We start from the raw sequence: 10,358 nt of genomic DNA on the forward strand, positions 1-10,358 counted from the left end.
AATGGGACTCCAACTTTGCTTTTGATGAAATGATGGGAAAGTTTAAGATCCCACAGTGGGGAAAAATGTTTTTCTTTCCTTCTTACCGCTCTTCAATCTTTTCTGTTTCCCTATGGGGCAGTATTAAAAGAGAGTACTTTGATTTTTATCTGAACTTTTAAGAGGAACTACACCAAATTGTAAAAGGAATAAGTTGTGGTTTTGTGTGGGGTTAGGAATCAGGCTATTGGATGGGTGCAATGACTTCCTCGAGTCTCCGCTGGTTGCCTGGCAACTTGTCTCTTGTTAACTCTTCGTTTTTTGTTCGGATTAAAGAAACGAGCTATTAACATGTTAATTAGTGAATAAACAGATATGAAAATGAGTTCAATCTTTTAATCAAACTCTTGGCACGAAAGCTAATAAGTGTATTTTCCCAAAATATCAAACTATTTCTTTAATACCCTCTTGTTTGATGAAACACTACACCACTGTGAAAAGTCAGTCTAGATCATTGTAATACTCAGTCTAGGGGACATACGATATTTCAAACTACTAGCCTCTTGCAATTTGGAAATACATTTTTCCTTTGTTAGCTGAAACCCTAACAAATCTTTCTCTGCTTAACTATGTCTTTTATAAAATAATATAGTGCCAGTGTCAGCCTGGAGTAAATGCTTGGTTGAATCCCTTCCATTGTCAGCATGATGATTTTATCCAAACACTGTGGCTGTTTGGAGTATTAAAAAGCAGTCACATAGCTGATCCCAGTCTGTTTCTTTAAATATCCAGGCTCTTCTCTCCAGCTTCATCCTAATGGTCCAGCTATGTAAGTTGATTACGCCAAAGACCCCACGGGCCTGCAGCCAGACCAGCCGCTGTGGAGTCTGCGGGGGGACGCACATAGCATAGCTGACATTTCTATTTCCCTAACCCGCATCTCTGCTCTGGGTAAAGCTGAGGTAATTTAAGGTTTTAGAAACCGCTGTTATCAGCCTCAGAATTTAATCTGAGGTCCGTAAAAGCCTTCTGGTGAAGATCAGACTGGACGAGTCGTGGAGTGTGCTGAATTTCTTTGGAGGAAACTGTGATGGTGCGGTCTCTTTCATGGTAACACACGCTGTATTCATGAGTAAAACTTTATTTCTAAGCATCTCAGCCTGCTTGCCACTAAAATAGATACTAATGTCTTTTTGCTAATTGCACGAGTCGGCATGTGCACAACATGGTACGTTGATTGCTCTCATCACAGCCAGAATCCAGTGATGTTAATGTTTCCTGCTGCTGCAGGAATTTCCGGCTTTGGATCGACTTTCGAAGACAACAGTGGATCAGACAGTATTTCCATAACTCAGTCCTCCTATATCTGTCAGCTGGAAGAAATACACCGCGGAGAGTGGGTGTTTGACCTGGATAGGCTGTTTCCAACAGGGCTGCGAAGCCTGAGAGCAGAAGGTCACACTGTCAGTGACTCACTAAGCCTGTGGGCTCTCTCTCTTACTTACACACACACACACACACACACACACACACACACACACACACACACACACACACACACACACACACCTAACTGGCAGTGAAAAGGCTTCCAGGGTAAACACCTAATTGTGCTCCTCTTTTCTGTTTTTAAGCTCTCACTGCCGACCTTGATGCTGACTGATATTGAGTTATGTAATGGGGGAGGATGGCATGTTATTTTTAAATCTAAAGAGAAAAGAGATTGTGTGTGTGTGTGTGTGAACAGAGCACATAGCCTATTGTGTTTCAGTTAGCGAGGCAATGGAGGAAAAACAACATGTGTAATAGTCACCTTACATAACGCTCTTGAATACACATGCTTTAAGTGCACAGGATTAAAATACACACACTGGGGTATTTTAATGGTGCAGGTAATGTTTCATAAGCACTTAAATATCCCGAAATATCGTGAGTTGAGACTGATCAGGGAACAGTGAGGATGATGAACAGTGATATTTTTGGGATATACGCTAATTCACTTTCTTGCTGAGAGTTTGGTGAGAAGATCTGTACCACTCGTATATCTGAAGGGTCAATATGAAGCTGTCGCTAGCAGACGGTTAGCGCAGCGTGGAAATATAGAAGACATGCTAGCCGGGCTATATTGAAGTAAAGCTCTCTGGATAACACGTTATATTAAGTTTGTTTAATCTGTACAAACTCCAATGTGTAAAAAGTTGAGTGAAATGACAAATTCATGAGCTTTAGTGGTAAGACGATTATGAGCTTGTTTGGATATTTAGATATTTGCTTTCGTTTTTCTTGTTGCATTACAGATGGGGAGGAAAGGGGGAAAAAAAAAAAAGAAAAAGAAAATGGCATGATCTGAGAGTGTGCCCTGCTGCTGCTTTGCTGACTGTAGCTGTGCACAGACAGTGTAAGGATTTGGGTAATTAACACCGTTGCAAATGATAGATAAACAAAAACAAAAGCATAGAACTTTGTACAAAGAATGTTCTAAACTAGGCATTTATTACGTCAGCATAATCACCGCATGAATATATGTAAGCTGCCAAGTTTAAGCTTTTTATTTTTTTTATTTTTTTTTGCCACCTGTCTGCCGCACACACAGGTTTAGTCCCATTTCCAGCTAAACCTGTGTCGTGTTAAACGGCTGTGAGAGAACGAGGAGTCAGCAGCAGATTAGCCCGTGTGACCACGTCCCAATTATTGCGATTATAAACTATCACAGAGGATAATGAGAGGATACTTGCACAACCTGTGGGCAGTGAGACCCAACTAACAGTGTAACTCTACTCGACATTTAATACAGTGAGATAGACCCAGGAGTGTTTGCTCCATTTAAATGGCTGCTATAGCTTGCAGGTTGTGCACCTATTAAGCCTCTGTGGTCTTCACTGATATTATATAATACAGGGGAAGTCCGTTTTTAACTATCGATGTTGTTCCATTTTTTTGTCCACAAGATAAAGGAAGGAAATTATGTTACATACATGTCCCATTTCTGTAAAATGCTAATGTTAAGTTCTCGTTAGGCTTCTATTACATCTCTGTAATATAATAATGCATTACTGTTTGTCTTGATGGTTTGCAGAACAGCATATGCATACAGACAGTGTTGATAATGATGATGATCTGGACTCCAAACTATAATTCAATGGAGATCGAATAGGAATGGTCTGTTATTACATATGGTCCATGATAATTTCATTACAGGTTGCCCCCAGTAAATCTTATCCAGTTCAGACTTCGTCCTCAGACTCTAATGAGCAGGAATTCTGCCTCTCCCCCAGTCTCCTGTTCAGTGTGGGAATACTGGGTCTCTGCATTTCTGCAGGCTAATAGCTAGTGTTTAATCATTTGCATAAAAACAACTAGCATATGTTAGCTTAGCAGCCAGCCACAGGCAGTTGTTTTGTGAACAAGGCCAAAGGAGGTAGTTATCGTTCTGTTTTTAGGGTTGTTTTGGGAAGCAGGATCTGGTGTGATGTTGTTTCGCAAGATGATGTGGCCCAGATTCCTGTCAGTCACAGTAACCATAAGCAACACGGACCACTGTATGTTGAAATGCATGGATCGCAACCGCTTGAGTCTGATGATTACAACTAAGGCATGTTACTCCTCTTCAAGTGGAATAAATTTGAATGTGGTTTTGAATAATAGATGATCCCCTGAGGTGTCATGGAATTATCTTTGCCTTACAACCTCCTCTGCAAGCTGACTGTGGGAATGTGCAAATTCATTTTGTGTTTGAAAAAATGAGAAAGAAGGGGTTATGAAACACTAAATGACTGAATGACGTCAACACCTGATTGATATTATTCCAAATCTGCTGTCACAATTGAGTTTTCATCTAGAGCCTTTTACAGCTGAGTGTAATCATAAGCTCAAACTCCTGAATCACCAACATTACAAGCAAACAGTAGTAGTGTGGGCCAGGGTCAGGGCCACAGCTGACTTAGTCAAACCAAAATCGTCAACATATTTTGATTATTAGTCAGGCTTCTGCTACAATGACTAATAACTGTCTCAAACAAGTTTCTGGTTTGTAACCGAGAATGACGAGAGTATGTATTTGCTAACCTGCAAGTTAGCCATACGTTGAGACTTCTTCCAGGAGCTAATTACTAGCCTGAAGTGTCGGTATTAGAGGAGTAAGTAGAAGCATGTTTACTGAAATGTGATATCCAGTATGTTATTTTTTAACTAAGTTTTCGTTTTTGTACAGGCTACAGTTTATATCTAGTTAATATATTTTGTACTTCTGCACACCAGTATCTTACTGCTGCACAAATTCATATTTTTTCATGCCTTGTAAATAAATAATTACCCCCAAGTCACTGCTGCACTAGCAAAAAGATTCCCTGTTTTGCCAGTCAATAATATCTGATTTTAAAAAACTCAGCTCTTCATGTTTGTTAGTAATTATTTTCTCACCTTTTTCTTTCAAACATTGCTTCAGCACAACCAGTCTTACATACTAAGGCTAAATAGTTTCTGATTGGAACAACAAACAGCCGGGACAGACGGCTGTAGACAGATTATTACTCAGACCAAACGACAGTCTGCTGCTCCTGGATCGACTCAAAAACACCCTTTTCGTCCTGTGTTTCTTTAGATCTGCTGATGGAGTTGATAAACCCAGAACACACGACATGCATGTAAACATAGCAGGTCATGATTACAAGGGTTTAGTGGTTCCAGAGGAGACTTGATACTCCGCTCTTTGGTATCACCCACTCATCTTTTGTAGGCTGTAAAACTGGCTGTTAACAGCTCACAGAGAACAACAGCTGTGGTCACCTTGAAGTTTTGTTTGTCATAAAAATAGTAACAAGTAATTGCTGCAAAACATCATGAAACTTCTCCAGCCATAAGCTTAATATGTTCCAGACATTTCCACCAGGATATGGCTACATGAAGTGATTCTGTTTATTCGGTTCATTGCAACGGAGAGTGTCAAGCAGCTCAGTGGGTTTGCTGATATAATTGCAAATGACAATACAAATTACCTTTTCGACCATATATCAAAAATAAGGCTGGACTGGTGACATACGTGGTGCAGCGTCCTGGATGGGTCAGTCGGGCTGAAGGAGTACGCAGAGTCAGGGTATCCACGAGGGAGCTGAGATAGTTTGGATAGATTATTAAAGCTTTGACATGGAGCTGGGCAGAGTCCCCTGTGAGCTCTCTGACTCAGCACTGTTCACTTTTTTTTCTTTTTTAAGTATATTTTTTTGGGCCTTTTATGCCTTTATTGGATAGTATAGTAGAGAGAGACAGGAAACGGGGAGGCAGAGAGAGGGGGAATGACATGCAGTAAAGGGCCGTCCGATGCGGGATTCGAACCGGCCACACGACGCCCCAGCACTGTTCACTCTTAAAGTTTCCCTGACAGACAGTTGTGTGTCGCTCACACAAATATTTTTCACACTCTAGCAGGAAGTCATTAGCGACAGAGGTCCTCTAAACTTTTTTCACTTCCTCAGCTTTCCATGGCGTGCATGTTTGGCTTCAGCAAAATGACTTATGACTCACATGACCTCTCAGTTCACTGACAGGCCTGTCTTCTTTCTCTAATATCCTAAAACAAAAACTCAGTAAGGATATGATACGTTTCTATTAGCTCGTTCTGTTTACACTGGTGTTGCTCCCTTGAAATGTTTTGCTAACTTGGATACTCGTCTTAGTGAGGCTCAGTGGGAGTTCGACTCAGAACTAAAAGTTCTGGATGTTTGCATTTATGAGTCTCATACGAACCAAAGTTGACCTCAGCCTGGGTGGAGTAAACATCTGTTTTTGTGTGACACTTGCACAGATGGTCCGTTAAGCTCTCAGTCTGAAGTGAAGATGTCATCACCCGGCTGAAACAGTAAATGTTTAATTTGGGCACTCAGCCTCTTAGCTCATGATCAGTGCTATTTTGTGACAGCCCAAACCATCTGACTCACCCCTGCTGCTGTTGTAGACCCTGGCTTTGTTGCATCAGTGGTGATTGGGGAGAGCTAGTGGTGGAAGTGAAAGTGTGAACTATGGTGGTGCGATATTCTGTGTAAACTACGGTATTACAGGCATCGTTGAATCTAACTTGGCTGTAGAAGCGATAACATTTATTCTAAGTTTGGTGCATGTATTTTTTTTAAGTCTCTTTGAGTCCGTGGCCTTGTGGCCCTTTGCCCTATAGAGTGCTGCATGAACGTCAGGTTAGATAGGTTAACTGTCTGTTGTGACAAGTGTGGTTCACTGACTAAGACATGGGTGGAATTAGCTTCAGGGAAATTTATTAAAGCAGTAGTTCAACATAGTGCGAAATCCACTTATTTGCTTTCTTGCAAAGAGTTTGATGACAGGATTGATACTGTGAAGCTACAGCAGCTAGACGATTAGAAACAGGTTTCTAATCAAGGTCTCCTACTGCACTGATGCTTTGGTGTTTTCACGCACTTTGGATAAAAGCATCCACCAAATGAGAACATGTAAATGTAAATGTAAATCCCGCCTTTTGCAGTGTTTATGCTAAGCTAACTGAACATGCTTTAAGGCCCCAGTAGTAATCTCACAGTGATACACTATAGCAGGTGGACACTAATGAGATATTTATGAGGTTTAGCTGCCGTTAATTAATCCCAGCAGCTCAATTGTGTTTTTAATTTACAGTGATAATCCAGATGCACGGTTTGTCTTCCTTCACATGTGACGTCTGCAGTCTCCTTTTGCTTGCTGTCTTCTTCACTTTGAATTTTGCCGCTTTTTTCGCTGACAGACCTGTTTCCTCTTTTCTCGACAAACGCCTACTTCCTCCTTCTGTCTGTCTCTCTCTGCACTCTCTTGGTAGCTCTTTTGCCTGAGGTCTGAAGTCTTTGTCTATAGCTAATGATGCTGAAGGCACTTCACTTGCAGCCAGATACTCAGACTAGACTAGCTTAGAAAAGAGCTGCCTCCTGTATCTGCTTTGTTTGCACCAGAAGCAGGTTGACTGGGGGAGAAATTACTGTGGCTGCTTGTTTGTCAAGTTTTCCGGGTGAGTCCTCACGTCTTCATAGTATTTCTTACTCTTTCTTCATGTTGCACAGGATGCAGTAGGCCTCAGGGTGCGGCTCTGTTCAATCTCCTGCCTCTTTCCCTCTCCTGTGTATCACCAGTGGGCACGAACATTGTGGTTAGATGTTTGCATCTTGGAGTTGTAAATGTCTTGGTATGTACTGTACATGCTTGTTGGCTTATCCGAGATGCGTCTCGCTGTTGGTTTTCCACATCTAACCAGAAAAGAATGGAAATGTCAAAGAACGGATGTGTTTTTAAGACAGTTGAACGCTGTGGCCTCATGGTTTTGGGGGAGTGGGGGTAGGGGGCGGGGTAGAAATGTGGTGTCGGTAGTTTATGATTTTGGAAGGGATAAAGAAAGAGCATGCTCACACAGCTGATAAATCTGCTGCATTGGAAAGTAATTACTTGGCAATATGAAGGTTCTTTCACAATACACATTATGGATTAGTTGTGTGCCTGTAGGCCTAATTTTGCTGTGTTTTTTTTTTTTTTTTTGGGAAAGTGTCTTCTTTTGTTTTTCTGTCTCCTCGTCTCTAAACGTTCCAGTGTTTTGATTATCTGGGTTTGCAGAATGCCATCCAAGTACCTCTAATTGTTTCTGACTCGCATGTTTACTTCAAATTGCTGGCTTGCCCTGCTCGCAACGCATTATTTAGGCTGGGCTTGTACCATGTTCAGCAATACACTGTAGTTCCATGCTTCACTTGTTGTCCTGTGTGTGTGTGTGTGTGTGTTAGATCCGAAGACGCACATATAGTAGATTCCTGCTTTATATGTGCTCAGTATAAATGCAGGGAGTTGATTCTGTGTCCCCATATAGTGGGCTCACGCCTCGGCAGGAGGTCGGCTGGCTGCTGTACAGAGTTGTTCCGAGCTGCTAGTACTAACATTTCACAGGATATCCTGGTTGCAGCAGTGTAGCGAGAACCAGGGCGGGTTTGTCACAATAGAGGCCTGCTGAGAGTCACACACAAGAGTCGCCAAATGTCAGAAGATGCTGTCCTGAAATCATCTGGTGCTTTGTCGTTTATCAAGCAATTATTTGGTCTGAATGCTGTGTTTGTATCGCGCTGGTATATAGTCATGCTTTTTGAGGCTCTTAGAGCATGGCACTTCCTTCCTTGGTTGAATCTAGAGGCCATATTTCTAAATCCTGACCCCAGCCTTCCTCCTTTTCCTTTTGTCTTCCCCCTTTATTTGTAGCCATTTTGTCAACCCTTTGTCTTAGCGTGTGTGTGTGTGTGTGTGTGTGTGTGTGTGTTTAGCATTTTTAAGATTCTTCGTTTCAGTGTAGTTGTTGTCATGTTCTTCTTTTGTGTCTTTTTGCATTAATATTCTATATCAGCGCTACTTGGACCCCAGTAGGTACTACTGCAGTTTCAGAGCTGAAGAAATTGTAGAGCTCAACAAATTTGCAAAGTTAACCAAACCAACATTTTTAGTTAATGTCAGTATGTCTGAAGAAAAAAAGGTTGCGGGAACCACTGTGTGTGTGTGTGTGTGTGTGTGTGTGTGTGTGTGTGTGTATATATTTCTGACATTCACACGCCTCTCCTCAAGGGTGTAACATGACCATCGTGTGGTTAGTGTGTGTGTGTGTGTGTGTAGGTGTGTGAAGGTGTCACGCTCAGAGCGACAATAACTTGTGTTCCTCTACACCATGTCAGTAGGCTTTTGTCAGCCCTCAAATAAAGGATGGTGCACTTTTTTTGAGACACAAACACATATATACACACACACACACACACACACACACACACACACACACACACACTCAACAAAAAAGCCCCTGCGGTGAGGCGGGCCCTTTGTAGAGGCATCAAATGAAGAGCCAGAATGAGTCCTTTTGAAATCCGCCCAGGGCATAGGTTACTTGACACACAGACACAAATGTCTGCATATAAATCTGCTAGGGTTTACATACTGAAGCATATACACTCCCACAGTCAAAATGCACATGATGGTGTGAAACTTGACGGTACCCACTCTAAGCACACCAGAGCCGGATGTGGAAATTTAAGAGGATTTATTTTTTTTACAGTCTAAGAAAGAAAAAAAAAAAGAAAAGGTTTTGAATGACATGGTGACCTCAGGGTGCTGCTGCTTGTTTTTCATGGTCTGTGGTTTAAAAGGAGCTTAAAATGACTATTTATTGTTAGCATGCTTGGTATTCTGTAATTGATTACATAGTGTTCCTGTTTATGAGAATAACAGATTAAAATATCCTCCAAAGCCATGATAATTACAGCGTGAAATAGAATCGTTGGGGTGAGTCAGGATTTCTAAGAAGTGGCTGTACTGCAGCTTGTTTGAAACTAGTAGTAAGACTGGCCCAACTGTAGACGCCAGTGAGTCAAAAACATAATCTTGTCAGAAGATGGATGATATGTGATCTAGCGTCAGTAACTTTTAGATTTTTTTCACCTAGCTAAGACTGATGTAGTCCTGCAGTAAATGCTGCCTTCATGACTATGTTTAGAAAATGTTTAGGTTTTGTTTCAACTACATGATCAGTCACACATGATGCAGTCTGTGGTGCTGACAAACTGTATTGCATTATACAGAGATGTGTCTATTATTTACCCTGCCCTCATTGATTTGAATGGGGTGAACAAAGTAATAGAAACACACACACACACACACACACACACACACACATTCATACATAACACAAAACATTTCAACTTAACCACCGACCACCACAATGCTGAATCAACACATCTTTAACACAGTTTCAATACAAACATTGTAACCCTCATGAAGGTAGGACTGATGTAGCAGACTACATTAGTCTTAGCTAGGTGTTCCTAATAAACTGACCGTGTCTATATCATGTGACAAAATGACATGGGCAAAGCTCATGGCAGATCACAAGGTCTAAAGTGTGGTGTTTAGTATGTATCATGCTGTGCGGACTGCTCCAAATTAAGTGGCAATTAAAGCTTGAGGGGGGAAAAAAGAGAAGAATGACAATTTAGTAAATGTGCCAACAAAGGATTTTCTATTCTTATAAGTCTGAGGTTCATCAGGGTTGAGTGCTGGTTGGTCTGGTCACCCTGACATTGTCTGTAAAAACTGCTGCCTCATGTTCTCTCTCACAATTAGGGTTCTTACTAAAAGGTCCCAGGAGGAGCTGGCAGGAGAGGCTGTGCTTTACTTAGATCATGTTCCCCTTGATATTCATACCCACAATCTTTCTCTCTCTCTCTATCTTTCTCTCTCTCTATCGTTGTCTGTCTCTCTCTATCAGCGAATCCTTAAAAAGCTTTAATTAAAATTACTTCAAAGTGTTAAAATCCTTTAAATAAAGCAAACAGGCATCTTTATCCCCCCCCCCCCCCCCCCCCCCC

At 41.5% G+C, this 10,358-nt stretch overlaps 1 protein-coding gene across 3 annotated transcripts in view; it reads left to right on the forward strand.

The window, feature by feature from the left end:
- elmo1 (engulfment and cell motility 1 (ced-12 homolog, C. elegans)) overlaps window positions 1–10,358 on the forward strand; it is a 98,662-nt gene that overhangs the window by 15,697 nt on the left and 72,607 nt on the right. For 2 of the 3 annotated variants that reach the window (XM_087175573.1, XM_087175574.1), the window contains exon 1: window positions 6,795–6,982. The exons of the other annotated variant lie outside the window; for it this stretch is intronic. The gene's annotated coding sequence lies outside the window, so the exon portion shown is untranslated. Of the gene's footprint in view, window positions 1–6,794; window positions 6,983–10,358 lie in introns of those variants that run through there. 3 annotated transcript variants of the gene reach the window in all.

Source organism: Seriola lalandi, unplaced genomic scaffold (genome assembly GCF_002814215.2).
Source record: "Seriola lalandi dorsalis isolate HSWRI2012SDOR001 ecotype SW California unplaced genomic scaffold, Sedor1 jcf7180002054476, whole genome shotgun sequence".
NCBI lineage: Eukaryota > Metazoa > Chordata > Actinopteri > Carangiformes > Carangidae > Seriola > Seriola lalandi.